The following is a 16,341-nucleotide window of genomic DNA, read 5'->3' as shown; positions in this document are numbered from 1 at the left end:
AGAGGCAGTGAACATAAGATATGCATGTATGCTGATGACGTTCTGTTATTCCTTAAAGACCCAGGCTCAAGTGTATCTAGATTGATGGATGTTTTACAACATTTGGAACATATTCAGGGTATGTGCTTAACGTACACAAGACCCAAGCCCTAGTATATAATTATACCCCACAGGAAGATCTGAAGAGTAGATATAACTTCACCTGGACCTCTTCATCCATTATATATCTGGGAGTAAATTTACCAAAAGATATACCCAAACTTTATTGTATGAATTACGATCACATTAACAAGAAAATATATGATGACCTAGACAGGTGGAATTCACTTCCCTTAGATCTTAGTAGAATTGAAACAATCAAAATGAACATCCTGCCGAGGTTACTGTATTTGTTCCAATCACTGCCCATAGAAATCCCACCTAAACAGTTTAGGGAATGGGATAAACGGAACAGTAAGAGACCAAGAACTAGATATACAACATTACAGTCACCAAAAAACTGTGGGGGTATGGCCTTACCAAACCTAAAAGATTATTATGTGTCAGCCCAATTGAGACCCCTGGTGTGTTGGTGCAATTCAGAATACGAATCCAAATGGAAAGACATCGAGACTACGCTGACAGAGATACCCATACAGTCAGTACTGGGAAATAAGGAGATGGTAAAAGAAATATACAATAGACAAAATCAGTGGATTAATTTCTCTCTGAAGACATGGTTTAGGGTAGTTAAGCAAAATCATTTAGACAGAGAGATCAAACTGCTGAGTTGGCCCGCATACGACCCCAGCTTCATCCCTGCAACTCAGGACAGCAGGTTTAAACAATGGACGCAGAAAGGCATCATGTCATTCAGTACAATTGTAAGGAATGGGAACCTAGATAACTTCCAGGACCTAAGTAAAAAACATGGCTTGGATAAACAAGATTTTTACAGATACCTACAAGTACGACACTATTTCGTAAGGGAGATAAAAGTGACTGACTGAAAAGCACCTCCAAAATTAATCCAAGTATTCACTAACGCATACAACTTGGGGAGTAACGAAAAAACTATTTCAAATCTCTACTTGGGTATTCAATCCTCAAAGAAACATTCTACAAACTATTTTAAAAAGAAATGGGAGGAGGAACTTAACATTGAAATAACTGATGAAACATGGTTGAATATATTAGAGACTCAACAAAGCTCCACCAACTCAAGGTCATGGAGAGAATTCTGTTGGAAGAATGTTATACGTTTCTTCATAACACCTAAACTGAAATCAAAACAGACTGGCTCACAACACCCTTGTTGGAGAGAATGCGGTCTATTGAGGGCGGACCACTCTCATATCTTTTGGACTTGCCCCGCAATCGAAACTTACTGGGGAGAAATAAGATCTAACATTGGAAAAATAATGGAATTTGACATAGAACAAACATTGATTTCTTTGTACATGGGTGAAATACCTGATAACTTACACAATAGAGAAAAGTACCTCTTGAAGGTCCAACTGGCAGCCAGTAAAAAATCACTAGGAAATGGCTACAAAAAGACCCTCCCACAGTGACACAATGGATAGACATTGTAGAAGATATACACCGCACGGAGCGTATGACCTTTGCCTTAAGAACTCAACAGGAGACAGGTCAAGAATACTGGGAAAAATGGGTTTCGTACTTGGAAAAGGACATTCAAAGATGTCAATGTAACTAATATGATGGTATGATGATGAAGGTATGAAGTGCACTGTAACTGACAGATCTTTTCTTGTTGTTGTTCTTTTATTTGGCTTTATTTGTACATTCTTTGTGTTCCTACAATAAAAACTAAGTATAACAAAAAAGAATACAAAAATAATTCCTTCCTTGCTTAAGTTGCATTTACATTTAATTTCAAATCCAATGCATCCAAAGTGTACATTAGTCTTTCCTGGTTCATAACATATTTTTTGGTCCCTTTCAGATCACAGCCATGTCAACAGTGGGCGTCAGGCTTGTAAGAGACATGTGAGATATCTGTGAGATTCAGTGAACAAGGCTGGAAGGTGAGATTCTATCTCTCTTAACTACTCATTGTCCTGAATAGATAATCATGAGCTAACATTGTACTACGTTATCTGCTATAACACACAGTATTTTTAGGGAAGCAAGGCATTTGTGTAGAATGTGCATTGTAGACTATGTTCTTTGCATTCTTTATCATGTATTTCTCATTGAAAGAGTCTATTCTAGTCATTCATCTTGTCTTTTGATTTCTATGGTATTTCTCTCCATTATGACTGAGTATTGGCTCCTACGGGTTACTCTGCCTTCTACTGTGATGTAGAATGCCTCTACCCTCTGTGTTCCTGCATAAACTCCACCACCCACACTATGATCCAACTAATGGTCAGTATGCACTACTACACCCTCTCACACATGAACACTAACAAATCAAATCAAATGTATTTGTCACATACACATGGTTAGCAGATGTTAATGCGTGTGTAACGAAATGCTTGTGCTTCTAGTTCCGACAATGCAGTAATAACCAATGAGTAATCTAACCTAACAATTCCAAAACTACTACCTTATACACACAAGTGTAAAGGGATAAGAATGTGTACATAAAGATATATGAATGAGTGATGGTACAGAACGGCATAGGCAAGATGCAGTAGATGGTATCGAGTACAGTATATATATATATATATATGAGATGAGTAATGTAGGGTATGTAAACAAAGTGGCATAGTTTAAAGTGGCTAGTGATACATGTATTACATAAAGATGCAGTAGATGATAGAGTACAGTATATACATATACATATGAGATGAATAATGTAGGGTATGTAAACATTATATTAAGTAGCATTGTTTAAAGTGGCTAGTGATATATTTTCCATCAATTCCCATTATTAAAGTGGCTGGAGTTGAGTCAGTGTGTTGGCAGCAGCCAATCAAAGTTAGTGGTGGCTGTTTAACAGTCTGATTTACTGGTTTCAGTGGGAAAGATGGTAAATGGTTCAGACATTAATGGCAAATATAAAAAACGAAGATACCCAAGTTACCGGAGTCTACAATGGCAGACTGTTAATGTAGGGATAGTGAGAAGTAACATTCAAGACTGAAGCAATTATCCCCTCTAGTGGTATACTTCATACTGTACCAGGTTACTACACACACTGATAATACAAAACATTGAGGACACCTGCTCTTTCCATGACATAGACTGACCAAGTTAAAGCTATGACCCCTTATTGATGTCACTTGTTGAATCTACTTCAATCAGTGTAGATGAAGGGGAGTTAAAGAAATATTTTAAAACCTTGAGAGAATTGAGACACGGATTGTGTGTGTCATTCAGAGGGTGATTCAGCAAGAGAAAAGATTTAACTGTCTTTGAACGGGGTATGGTAGTAGGTGCCAGGCACACCGGGTTAAGTGTGTCAAGAACTGCAACACTGCTGCTTTTTTTCATGCTCAACAGTTTCCCATGTGTCTCAAGAATGGTCCACCACCCAAAGGACGTCCAGCCAACTTGACCATGGGCCAGCACCCTTGTGGAACGCTTAGGGCAGCTTGTCGAGTCCATGTTCGAGGAAATTAGGCTGTTCTGAGGGGAAAAGAGTGTGCAACTCAATATTAGGAAGATGTTCCTAGTCTATTGTGGACTCAGTGTATGTCATCCTACATGTTTTTAAATAGTACAGTATTTTTTTAATTAACTAGGCAAGTCAGTTAAGAACAAATTCTTATTTTCAATGATGGCCAAGGAACAGTGGGTTAACTGCCTGTTCAGGGGCAGAACTACAGATGTGTACCTTGTCAGCTCGGGGGTTTGAACATGCAACCTTCCGGTTACTAGTCCAACACTCTAACCACTAGGCTACCCTGCCGCCCCAGTATCACAAACCACTGTACAAAACCATATAAAGTGTGGGCCTGTAGTATCTGTCAATCAACTAAACGTTGTTTTTTATTTCCATATGCAGATAATAAAGCATCATTGTTCATGTAATATTCTAATATATGCATTATACCTCCAGGAAGAGGAAATGGTCATAAAATCAAATAGATGAAAAGACAGAAACAAAAATGTTTTTGAACTACAACTTATTTTATTTTACAATGTCAAGTTCAGTGCAAAGTAATGTAGTGCATTGGTGTCTAGATCCCTGTTGGGTGGCAAAGTGTCACAAGAATCCTGTGGGGAGAGAAAACAAGAGAATACATTAAATTAATGGGTGTTAACTAATCAGGGTTCAACAAAGCACTTCAAGTCCTCAATTCCTTCAAAAGAGAGAGAGAAGGAGAAAGGAGTATGGTCCCTGCAGTAGGACTACATGCTGGCCATGAGGTTCTCCAAGTGGTACTCCAGGAGGGTGGAGAGCTCAGTGACCAGAGACTCTGGGTTAAAGTACCAGGCCAGCTGCTGGCCAAACATGTCATCTAGCAGAGCCATCAGTCCACCCTGAAGAGAACACCACACAACACATAGAAAATGGATCTGAGTTACTAGCTTATCAAGAGGAGAGAGACAATTAGAAATACTCCCCCTAAAATGGCATTGAAACCTGGTTAACCATGAATAAGGAAGTCAAAAGGAAGTACACTAAGAATATGGAAGTAAACAGGAAGTAACCTCTTGACTCTTACATTGAGCAGCAGTAGGTATCTATCAGCCTCTGGCTCCATGTTGGCAGCAGTGGGCAGGAAGGAGTACAGGAGAGCGTACAGACGCTCCACGAACCCACCAGGGTGCTAAAGGAAACAAAGGAGGAGAAAAGAGAATAGAAGAGATGAGGAATTTAAGTGAAACTGCTAATAGAGCGATATCAAAACATGTTCCAGTGAGATGCTACTTACCACCATCAGGGACTTCTGAGCTGTCATCATCCTAAACAGCACCAGCTCAAAGAGGACATCTATCATGTTCACATGATGGATCTAGGACAAGAAAACACGTTTGGAGAAAATAGGAATGATTTCATATAGATCAGCTACTGTGATGTATAAAAGACATGCATGTGGAAGAACTCAGTGAGACTTGAAAGAGTTAATGAACTCACCTTTGCCTCAGCCAGCTCCCTCGCAATGTCATTCCGCTTGGAGGGGTCACTCAGGTAGTCCACAAAGTCATTATAGGTACGGATGAATTTGGCCTCGTCCTATGACAAAGAAAAGAGCATCTTAGTGAACAGAACACATTTCCCCTCAGGGACGCTCTCTTTCCCTTGAAAGAGAATGAGTTAGTGAGTTACCATGTGGTTGGCCTGAACAAGGCCGCCCAGGAGGACCTTTCCCGCCACAAACAGATGGTTCCTGCTCAGGGTGGAACCAAGCAGGGTCTAGGGAAGAGGGAAGAGTTAGGGTGAGACCTCTTCCTCTTGGAGACAGAACAAGAAGTCATAGAGACAAAAAGAACAGTGGGTCCACTCACAGTGAAGGCCTGGCGCAAGGAGACGAGCCTCAGGGCGATGTCCTCCACTCTCTTGGTGGTAAGGTGGAGGCTGTGAAAGGGAGGGAATGAAGCATGTCAACCATTAGAGTCAATGGGGGATAACAGCATTATGACCACTATCCTTCAGCATTTGACAAGCTCAGACTACACAGACATTTAGAGGAACTCACTTTAGCAGAGGAACCTCCCTCTCCTCAGGCAGCAGGTCCTCCTCCCAGCCCTACGACAACAAAACAAGCATTCAAAATCAGTGACCAGTGCAATGACATAACAAACAATCGGTCAATGGAAGGATCTTAATGCTCCTAGTCAATAGTATGTGTGTGTAACGTCTGACCTCATAGCAGTTGTGGCCCTCAGGCTCTGGGTCAGTGAACTGCTGAGTGGTGGGAGTAGAGAAGGAGGCAGCCTCCGACCACGCTGAAGAGGAGAGAAGCCCGTCCAGCCCCATGTGGAGAGTGGCGTACACCACTGAGACATCAGTCTGCTGCTCAAAACACACACAGCACACCGGTTTACCACACACACACACACACGTTATTAGAAAACACACCAAATCAAATGCAAAAATGCCCAGTAATGTCTAGTCTATATACATAGGAAATCGTTTATTTACCTGGTTGCAGCCAAGCGTCATGTCCACAGACGTCTCGTGGCGGAGGTGAGACGCATAGTGGGTCACCCTGCCAGCCACACGCTGACAAAGAGAGAATACATATTAAGTCCAAATGGAATAAGTGAAGAAAAGCCTAACCTACTACTGTTTCAGTAGTATTTACGTCTTACCTGGATCCAAGTGATGGACTGCACTTTGGTGGCACAGTAGGGGATGCCCTCTGGACTAAGCCTGGCTGTCTCCTTGGAGATGGCCCACACCAGTTGAGTCTCCAGGCCTCTCACCCTACTCACGTGGTTCATCCTCACCACCACCTGCTGTTGAGATAAACAACAAGACAACATCAACAAAACCACTTCAGCAATTGCTGTGACACATTTCCATCAAGATCAAATGACTGACAATGTAGATTAGGATTAGGTTGTTACAAAGACACATACCTGGGATTACCCACGCATGTAGGTGATGATGGGGCTGATGAACTGGAAAGTTCTCCAAGCTTTAACCACCGGACCGGCATTGTTCTGCACATTACAATACATTCATGTTGGAAACAGTAAACATTGTAACCGTGATGTGACTGTGTGTGTGTGTGTGGGGGGGGGGGGGTCTCTTACCCTGATCACAACAGGCCCACAGTACTGGGGGCTGAACCTAATCGGAATCAACTGCCAAATGCCAGTGGCCTCCTAAAGCAGAAAGCAGACAAGAGATTTGTTTCATGTTAAAGAGACAACTTGAATATCTGGGATATTTTTCAAACATAAAACCCCAAACTTTCAGAAAATTGTACCTCAAGGATAGTCTGCACATCTGGCACATCCTCAAGGATGATAGCAGCATTCTGGACATCAAGGAGGACTGGCAGCTGTGGAACATCTAGCACATCATCCAATGGCACATCCAACTGGACCTCATCCAGGACAGTTGTTTCTAAAATGAGGAACATTGGAATATAAAATAAACTATTGTTAGGACATTAAAAAAATACCAAGATTGCTAATATTAGCTAGCTAGGTAGCAAAAGTTGATTGCTTAGCAACAGTTACTAAAGTTAATGTTAGCTAGCAAGGTACAACATCTCGAGCACAAGCATTTTTGCCAAGTCTGAATGATAGAAATACACAACATTTCGCAAATTATAATGACATTGTTAAATGTAGTAAAATAAGAGTTGTAAACTCCACATACCCTCTTCGAAGTCGCTGTCCACCTGTCGACGATCACGAACCCTGCAAAACAGAAAAAGACAAGAAAAACAAGCCACAAATGAATTTGAACAACCTGTCGACGCAGTAGGCCGCCGACGTCCACGCAGTAGGCCGCCGACGTCCACGCACTCTCTCCGCCAGTCTTGAAAAGCACCCAGGCATTTTCCAGTCGATTGTTCTCAGGTCTCAAAAATCAAACAAGTTTGTTGTCAGCAGCAAAGTTGTTTTCGCACAGAAAACGTTCCATAGAACGTCGGTTAGATGTCTCTTGGCAACACACGTTCGAAAATGATTGTTTACAAAATTGACAACTGTGTTGCCATAGAAATTAGTTTGGAATTCTGATTCCCTTTAGAATCCCTTAACATTGCTTGTCATCATTCTAGCGACGTCGACGTGCTCCTTCGTAGCTCAGTTGATAAGAGCATGACGTGTTGCAAACATTGCTAAGATAGATAATGATTTCAGGGATTTTTGTGATGATGAGTTACCTGAAATTGAGATAAAAGACTGTATTAAAAGCATTAAGGACAATAGGTCCCCTGGAAATGATGGTTTAATAAGCGAGTTTTATAAAGCATTCAATGATAAATTGATTCCTTTCATTCTTGCTATGTTTCACGAATCAATAGAAAATGGGGAGTTTCCGGCTTCCTTAAAACAAGGTGTGATTACTTTGATTCCCAAACTTAATAAGGATACTCCTTATATAGACAACTGGAGACCCATTAGCCTGTTGAATAATGATGGAAAATTATCACGTTAGATATTTTCGCATCAGCTCTTTTTCAGAGCATATCTGATTGGTCAAAAGAGCAATTACTTTTAGAATAACCGTCTTCAAAGTAATGACTCGGGACGTCGGGGTGGATATGAACGCTTCTTTTAGTAATATTACTTGTTCACGTTACATTTAAGAACTTTAGATTCTACAGAGCAATGCAGGTAAGATGCTAGCGGAAAGGTCAGCCTAATCACTTTGCACCAGCACATAACTTGCGCGTTCTCACTCTCATTCCTGTCGCAAGGCATTCTGGAACTTGCAGTCAAAAGCGTAATTCAATACTAACCAATACAATTACATATGTAAATAACTGGAAAGAAATATCTTTAATTACAGCTCAATGAATTAACTTAAACATGAACACATTAAAGTTACAACAATTACTCAAAACAATGACTGAATTGGGCTGCCTGTCTCAACGAAGCCATAGAAACCTGGACATGCTCCAACTGAAATGTTCCCTCCTGTCAGCACTGATGTTGAACACTTTTTTTGTTCTCTCCCATCCCCTGTAGGTTTGTTGAACATGAGTGGAAATGAAACTCCAGCACACTGGTAGCACTAAAGACGTGTGAGTATAACTTTTCCAGGTGAGTTGAACCTGCCTGTGGGTGCAGTGGGGATATTCCTGGGAGGTCTACTGATGAAGAGGTATAAGCTTGGCGTTGTGTCTGGAGCCCAGCTGTCTTTCGTCACCTCCTTCATGGCCTACCTCCTCCTCCCTCTGCAGTCTGGCACTAAGTGTGACAACGTTCAGGTGGCTGGTCTGACCGTGTCCTACAACGGGTAAATATGACATCTGATTGGTTGGTTGGTTGGTTGGTGGGTTGATAAAAACAAAAGTTTTGATCAGTGGAATATGAGGGAGAGTTTGACCAAAACACACATGGGCTTGTGCCGGGGCTCCCTCTTGTGGGAATATTACAGTATGGTTGTTACTGAGCCCAGATTCCTGGCTGTTTTGTCACTGTGCCTGTGTCAATGATAGTTCAGCAACAATTATTTAAACATCATTATTACCAGCAATTTTCTCTGTCCCCCAGGTCCCCTGGTGTACGATGGCAGCCTGTTGTCAGAGTGTAACAGAGACTGCTACTGCTTGGCTGGGGAGTGGGACCCTGAGTGTTCAGACACCGGCATCACCTACACCTCCCCCTGCCTCGCAGGCTGCTCCAGCTTTACAGGTTATGGCAAGAACACGTACCAATACTATTAATGTACTGAGTGTACAACACATTCACAGGGATGCTGGCCCATGTTGACTCCAATGCTTCCCACAGTTGTGTCAAGTTGGCTGTATGTCTTTTGAGTGGTGGACCATTCTTGATACACACAGGAAACTGTTGAGCCGTAAAAAAACAGCAGCGTTGCAGTTCTTGACACAAACTGGTACCACTGGCACTTACTACCATAACCTGTTTAAAGGCACTTAAATATTTTGTCTTGCCCATTCACCCTCTGAATGGCACACATACACAATCCATGTCTCAATTGTCTCAAGCTTTTACAATATATTTTTTAAACCTTTCCCCTCCTCTTTATCTATACTGATTTAAGTGGATTTAACTAGTGACATCCATAAGGGATTATAGCGTTAACCTGGATTCACCTGGTCAGCATATGTCATGGAAAGAGCAGGTGTTCTTAATGTTTTATACACTCAGTGTAACTCATTGGCACTGAAATTAGTTATTTTCAACCATTAACTGGGGCCTTGTTGAGGCCTTATCTAAGTTAGTAATGGCTGATTGATAATAAAGTATTATTTTGATGTATGGAAAAAAATATGGTATGCAATTCCTATGTAGAGAAGGTTCTCTCTGGTAGTTGTTCAATATGACTTCAACTTTTACAGCTTTTACAGGGCACTGTAAGTTACAGGGCTCTGGAGCAACGAACCGCCCTTGCTGTCTCTGCCTGGCCGGTTCCCCTCTTTCCACTGGGATTCTCTGCCTCTAACCCTATTACAGGGGCTGAGTCACTGGCTTGCTGGGGCTCTCTCATGCCGTCCCTGGAGGGGGTGCGTCACCTGAGTGGGTTGATTCACTGTTGTGGTCATCCTGTCTGGGTTGGCGCCCCCCCCCGTTGGGTTGTGCCGTGGCGGAGATCTTTGTGGGCTATACTCAGCCTTGTCTCAGGATGGTAAGTTGGTGGTTGAAGATATCCCTCTAGTGGTGTGGGGGCTGTGCTTTGGCAAAGTGGGTGGGGTTATATCCTTCCTGTTTGGCCCTGTCCGGGGGTGTCCTCGGATGGGGCCACAGTGTCTCCTGACCCCTCCTGTCTCAGCCTCCAGTATTTATGCTGCAGTAGTTTATGTGTCGGGGGGCTGGGGTCAGTTTGTTATATCTGGAGTACTTCTCCTGTCCTATTCGGTGTCCTGTGTGAATCTAAGTGTGCGTTCTCTAATTCTCTCCTTCTCTCTTTCTTTCTCTCTCTCGGAGGACCTGAGCCCTAGGACCATGCCCCAGGACTACCTGACATGATGACTCCTTGCTGTCCCCAGTCCACCTGGCCATGCTGCTGTTCCAGTTTCAACTGACCTGAGCCCTAGGACCATGCCCCAGGACTACCTGACATGATGACTCCTTGCTGTCCCCAGTCTACCTGGCCATGCTGCTGCTCCAGTTTCAACTTCCACCTGACTGTGCTGCTGCTCTAGTTTCAACTGTTCTGCCTTATTATTATTCGACCATGCTGGTCATTTATGAACATTGAACATCTTGACCATGTTCTGTTATAATCTCCACCCGGCACAGCCAGAAGAGGACTGGCCACCCCACATAGCCTGGTTCCTCTCTAGGTTTCTTCCTAGGTATTGGCCTTTCTAGGGAGTTTTTCCTAGCCACCGTGCTTCTACACCTGCATTGCTTGCTGTTTGGGGTTTTAGGCTGGGTTTCTGTACAGCACTTTGAGATATCAGCTGATGTACGAAGGGCTATATAAATAAATTTGATTTGACTGTGGTAAAATGGATGTTTAATCTCAGTGTGACTCCCTGTTTAAATAAAATAAAAAAACATCAACACAAACACAGGATATGGGGTACACATGGTATCACATCATTACATACTAGGCCCTACTGCACCTGCATTCCAGCACCATTCCAGCATCTGGAATTGACTCAACATGTTTGAGGTGGGGGATCAATACATGTGGGGGAAGAGGTGGCTGTCGAATGTATGATTCTGATATGTACAGGTAAGTTCATTGTGTGTGTGTGTGTGGGGGGGGGGGGGGGGGGGGGGCGTCCATGTTTGTGTCCGTACTCTGAGGTGTGTTTGAATATGAATGAGCAGCAGTGTTGTGATGTGTCCTATCCCGTCCTTGCAGAGTGATCTTCCTTGGCCTCATCACATGTCTCAGTGGCTCCTCCTTAGGAGGGATGGGGACACCACTATGGGCTGATTTCAAGGTTTTACTGCTAACCTACAAAGCATTACATGGGCTTGCTCCTACCTATCTCTCTGATTTGGTCCTGCCGTACATACCTACCCGTATGCTACGGTCACAAGACACAGGCCTCCTAATTGTCCCTAGAATTTCTAAGCAAACAGCTGGAGGCAGGGCTTTCTCCTATAGAGCTCAATTTTTATGGAATGGTCTGCCTACCCATGTGAGAGAAGCAGACTTGGTCTTAACCTTTTTAGTCTTTACTGAAGACTCATCTCTTCAGTGGGTCATATGATTAAGTGTAGTCTGGCCCAGGAGTGTGAAGGTGAACGGAAAGGCTCTGGAGCAACGAACCGCACCGCCCTTGGTGTCTCTGCCTGGCCGGTTCCCCTCTTTCCACTGGGATTCTCTGCCTCTAACCCTATTACAGGGGCTGAGTCACTGGCTTACTGGTGCTCTTTCATGCCGTCCCTAGGAGGGGTGCGTCACTTGAGTGGGTTGAGTCACCGATGAGATCTTCCTGTCTGGGTTGGCACCCCCCCTTGGGTTGTGCCGTGGCGGAGATCTTTGTGGGTTATACTCGGCCTTGTCTCAGTAAGTTGGTGGTTGAAGATATCCCTCTAGTGATGTGGGTCTGTGCTTTGGCAAAGTGGGTGGGGTCATATCATTCCTGTTTGGCCCTGTCCGAGGGTATCATCGGATGGGGCCACAGTGTCTCCTGACCCCTCCTGTCTCAGCCTCCAGTATTTATGCTGCAGTAGTTTATGTGTCGGGGGGCTAGGGTCAGTTTGTTATATCTGGAGTACTTCTCCTGTCTTATCCGGTGTCCTGTGTGAATTTAAGTATGCTCTCTCTAATTCTCTCTTTCTTTCTCTCTCTCGGAGGACCTGAGCCCTAGGACCATCCCTCAGTACTACCTGGCATGATGACTCCTTGCTGTCCCCAGTCCACCTGGCCGTGCTGCTTCTCCAGTTTCAGCTGTTTTGCCTGTGGCTATGGAACCCTGACCTGTTCACCGGACGTCCTACCTGTCCCAGACCTGCTGTTTTCAACTCTCTAGAGACAGCAGGATGGTAGAGATACTCTTAATAATCGGCTATGAAAAGCCAACTGACATTTACTCCTGAGGTGCTGACTTGCTGCACCCCCGACAACTACTGTGACTATTATTATTTGACCATGCTGGTCATTTATGAACATTTGAACATCTTGGCCATGTTCTGTTATAATTGAAAAGTCCCATTTACTTAATGATCATTTTTCACTGTCTTCAACCCTCAAGAACCAGGGTGAGTCTGCGTCACCCTTTTACTGGGCAAATAGAACTTGCATATCGTCAAAGACTAGGGCGAAACGTTAATCTTTTAACCTTGCTTGAATAAAACAATGCATTTTTTATAGTGAGCAAGAGTTGGGCTTTTTCCTTTTCTATGATGATTCAAATATTTGGATGTACCTCAACTCAACGTTGGTTGAGCGCCCTCCATTTTTGTTGTCAAATAAGACATGTTTTTTTTAAATGTACAAAGTAAATTATTCAAAGCATCAACATTGGGATGTGTCCCACTTATTTACACAACCTAATCCATACTTGCAAAGTGAAATATTATAGAAAAGTTAAGAAATTAAGTAGTAAACAGAAGAAAAGCAGAATTGAGTTCAATTATAATGTGAATAATTTAATGGTCTATGGTTCAATCCCTTTTCTGCAGGTGTGATGAATAATTAATATTGTTCCTCCTCTTCCTTGTGGCAGGCGCAGCAGCACACTGCCCTCCAAAGCCTGCAAAATAATCGCCAGACTGCCCCTTTCCTAGCTCTGCATGGAACATCCAGTGTCACATCCTTGGTGACGTGTGGGTTGACATCCGGGATGACCACAGCAACATCCTCTGGAAAGGGAAAAAAGAGGATCAGAATGTAAACTAATGCAAACCGTAGCTTCTTAACACTGGCCAGTTGAAAGGTTCTACTAAGATGTCATGACAAACGACACCTGTCAGAGTGCTCTCTAAGTGTTACTCACCTGCTTGGATGTCAGCTGGCAGAGTGACGAAGACGGCCATCGTGAGAGTCCTTTCTTCAGGTGTGACGTCCACAACTTCCAAGAGGGAAGAGATGGGCTCTGCCTCTGTATTAGGGGTGATGTCCACCACATTCAGGTTGGAAGAAGCAGGATCTGCCTCTGTGTTAGTGGTGATGTCTTGAACCTCTAGGTGGGAAGATGCCGGATCTGCCTCTGTGTTAGTGGTGATGTCTTGAACCTCCAGGTGGGAAGAACCCGGATCTGTCTCTGTGTTAGTGGTGATGTCCACAACCTCCAGGTGGGAAGAAGCCGGATCTGCCTCTGTCTTAGGGGTGATGTCCTCAACCTCCAGGTGGGAAGAACCCGGATCTGCCTCTGTGTTAGTGGTGATGTCCACAACCCCCAGGTGGGAAGAAGCCGGATCTGCCTCTTTCTTAGGGGTGATGTCCTCAACCTCCAGGTGGGAAGAAGCCGGGTCTGTATTATGGGTGACAACAACAATCCTGATGAGCTCTACTACTACAAGGCACCAAGATGTCATCAGAACAGGCATCTGTCAGAGTGTTCTCTATCATTTCTACTCACCTGCTTGGATGCCAGCTGGTAGTGTGGTGGAAACGGCCACCGTGAGCACAGGGGGGACTGGTAGGGTGGCTGCAGGGGGCTGGAAGCAGCTCTGCACCTCGTCAGCCACAAAGCCACAGACAGAGCTCATATAAAAAGGGCTCTGCAGGTCATCTGTGGAGAAGGACTGACTGATTCTCCCCAGGATCGACCACACTGAGTCAAAAGCAGCAGCCCGGGAGAAAGGGATGTGAGGGGAAGGGTCCTTTAACATGCAGGAGAGCTTCTCCACTACGGCCGCCACCATGCCCACGGCCATCCCACTTATTAGGATTGGGTGCTCTGAATGGCCTTCCTCTGGCTGAAGCCACAGGGCCAGGAGGAGCCTGGGCACCACCTCCACCACCACCTGAGATGGGCTGAGCAGGTTGCTACGGGGCTCATTGGACTGCTCGCCCAGAATGCTTCTCACAGCTTTCTCCACGATGCTGTGGACCTTCGGATCGCTGAAATCAACAAAAAGGAGAAAACAAAGGTAAACGATGTGCAATGTACTCACTTAGAACACCGCCTTAGTCTGTTTCTGCGTAGTTCCAGATGTGTAGATAAATGGATCAAGTCATATGCAGAGCAGTACATGGAACTCACATGTCAGCTGGCGAGGTGGGGTGCATGGAGCGGCGGAGCTTGCAGAAAGCCTCGTGCTCTATGTTCATCATTTTTAGGCAAGTGTTTACTTCCCAGGCCTGCAGTATGAAACAGGAAGTCCCATTGGTGTAATTTCACAACAGATCTATTCTGCTGTGCTAACTCGTTGTTGAAAGGCTAGTAAAGAGCTCACTAACTTGTAGTTTGTCTCTAACTCTCATTCTCTTACCAGCCAAGCGAGGTCGTTTCCTTCCTCCAGGGTTTCCTTCCACACCCTTCAAATAAAACACAGAGCAATTCAACTTTCCTGCCTTCTGATTTTTCTGTTGTTTATTTTTCCCACACCTCCTGGAGTGCTGCTGGTGGCAGGGAATGGCAGTGAATGTGAGTGCTGACGTGGTACTCACCTCTCCCTAAGAGATTTTTTGCCCTGAGACACCAGCCAGTTGCTCATGTGCTCCGTGGTGACATGGGGAGGGACCTGGCCTTGACTCTGGAGCAGCAGATAGTGGACCATGAGCTTCTTCTGCAAGATGAGGTAAGGTGTGAGACTGTGCCACGAAATACCATATCATGTGCTTTCAGAAGGTCCTCTCGCAACATTTCACAACTGCTCATGCCTCACAATTTGCAAGTGATTATTAAGAACTCTTATGACCACCTTCTCTAAACTGTCTTGAATACAACTCTTTTTCTGTTGTTTATTTTTTTGTGGGCTGAATCTTACCTGTTTATTGTAATATGTTTCCTCCCAGCAGGCCTGCAGAGTCTGAAAATAAAGGCTGCTTCTACAGAAATCCTTTGAAGATAATGAAAATAATGATGCTTTGTTATGCACATTATGCACAGGCATTTACAGTATGCTAAATTAATTTCTCCAAAGATTACCTTTGTGGGACCATAAGTGAACTCCGGAAAGCACCAAACCCTATCCATGGTAAGATGGGGAAGAAATGCAGCGCTATAGATATACGGGATGCTCTAGAGATAACAGGAGTGACTTAAAGTCGCGAATGATCAATGACTGTGGAGTCGTCCAATATGCTGCACTTAGAATTGAGTTGTAGGGATGTTTGGCGCAAAATAGAATGTTTACATTCTATTGCCATGGAGAAATGGAATGTGTAGAACCTGTATAAATGGGTATGCTTCTTTGTCTTTATTTCGTGAAAGATTAAACTCTTTATTATGTCATAATGTGTATATGAGGATGTAGGAGCCCATCCCGATTCATGACGCGATTATCGGATTGCATGTTGTTCAGACCAACTAATCCAACCTTGGTTTACAAATTAAATACATTGTTTATATATGCCTATGTAGCGTGGTTCGTTCTGCATTGTGTACTTTTAATTAGGATAATTTATATTATCCACATTGTAACAAATTTATGGTGCATAACAGTACCTTGTGTAACATTACCACGGTTTTATATTGAACAATTTCGGAGCCAAGGACAACATACCTTGCAAGCCGAAGGTCAGGCAAAGGAGAACAATAAGGGGGTATGGAAATACAGATAACCTGCGATGGACCAAACCAAAATATACAATCACATGTATGTACAATATTGATATGAAAAAGTGTTTTTACACCAAAGAAAAACATTAGATATGCAGCTGTAATTCAATAAAAAAAATACACTGAATATTATTATTATCAAATTATTAACATC

General features: G+C 43.6%; 2 long non-coding RNA genes across 2 annotated transcripts; both read right to left on the bottom strand.

The window, feature by feature from the left end:
* Positions 1-5,864: 5,864 nt before the first annotated feature.
* On the bottom strand, positions 5,865-7,936 carry LOC116370378 (uncharacterized). The gene is made up of 7 exons (XR_004208723.1): positions 7,235-7,936; positions 6,837-6,976; positions 6,661-6,732; positions 6,484-6,567; positions 6,214-6,360; positions 6,044-6,124; positions 5,865-5,914 (listed from the first exon to the last, which is right to left on the bottom strand). It is a non-coding gene; the product is annotated as an uncharacterized LOC116370378 (long non-coding RNA).
* A 6,966-nt stretch (positions 7,937-14,902) lies between these two features.
* Positions 14,903-15,507, bottom strand: LOC116370379 (uncharacterized). Its single transcript, XR_004208724.1, has 3 exons — positions 15,394-15,507; positions 15,074-15,192; positions 14,903-14,941 (listed from the first exon to the last, which is right to left on the bottom strand). It is a non-coding gene; the product is annotated as an uncharacterized LOC116370379 (long non-coding RNA).
* Between the last annotated feature and the right edge of the window lie 834 nt (positions 15,508-16,341).

The sequence above is a fragment of the Oncorhynchus kisutch genome, unplaced genomic scaffold, assembly GCF_002021735.2.
Source record: "Oncorhynchus kisutch isolate 150728-3 unplaced genomic scaffold, Okis_V2 scaffold2524, whole genome shotgun sequence".
NCBI lineage: Eukaryota > Metazoa > Chordata > Actinopteri > Salmoniformes > Salmonidae > Oncorhynchus > Oncorhynchus kisutch.
The sequence above is the reverse complement of the archived record's forward strand: the minus strand, read 5'-3'. Positions and strand labels throughout refer to the sequence as shown.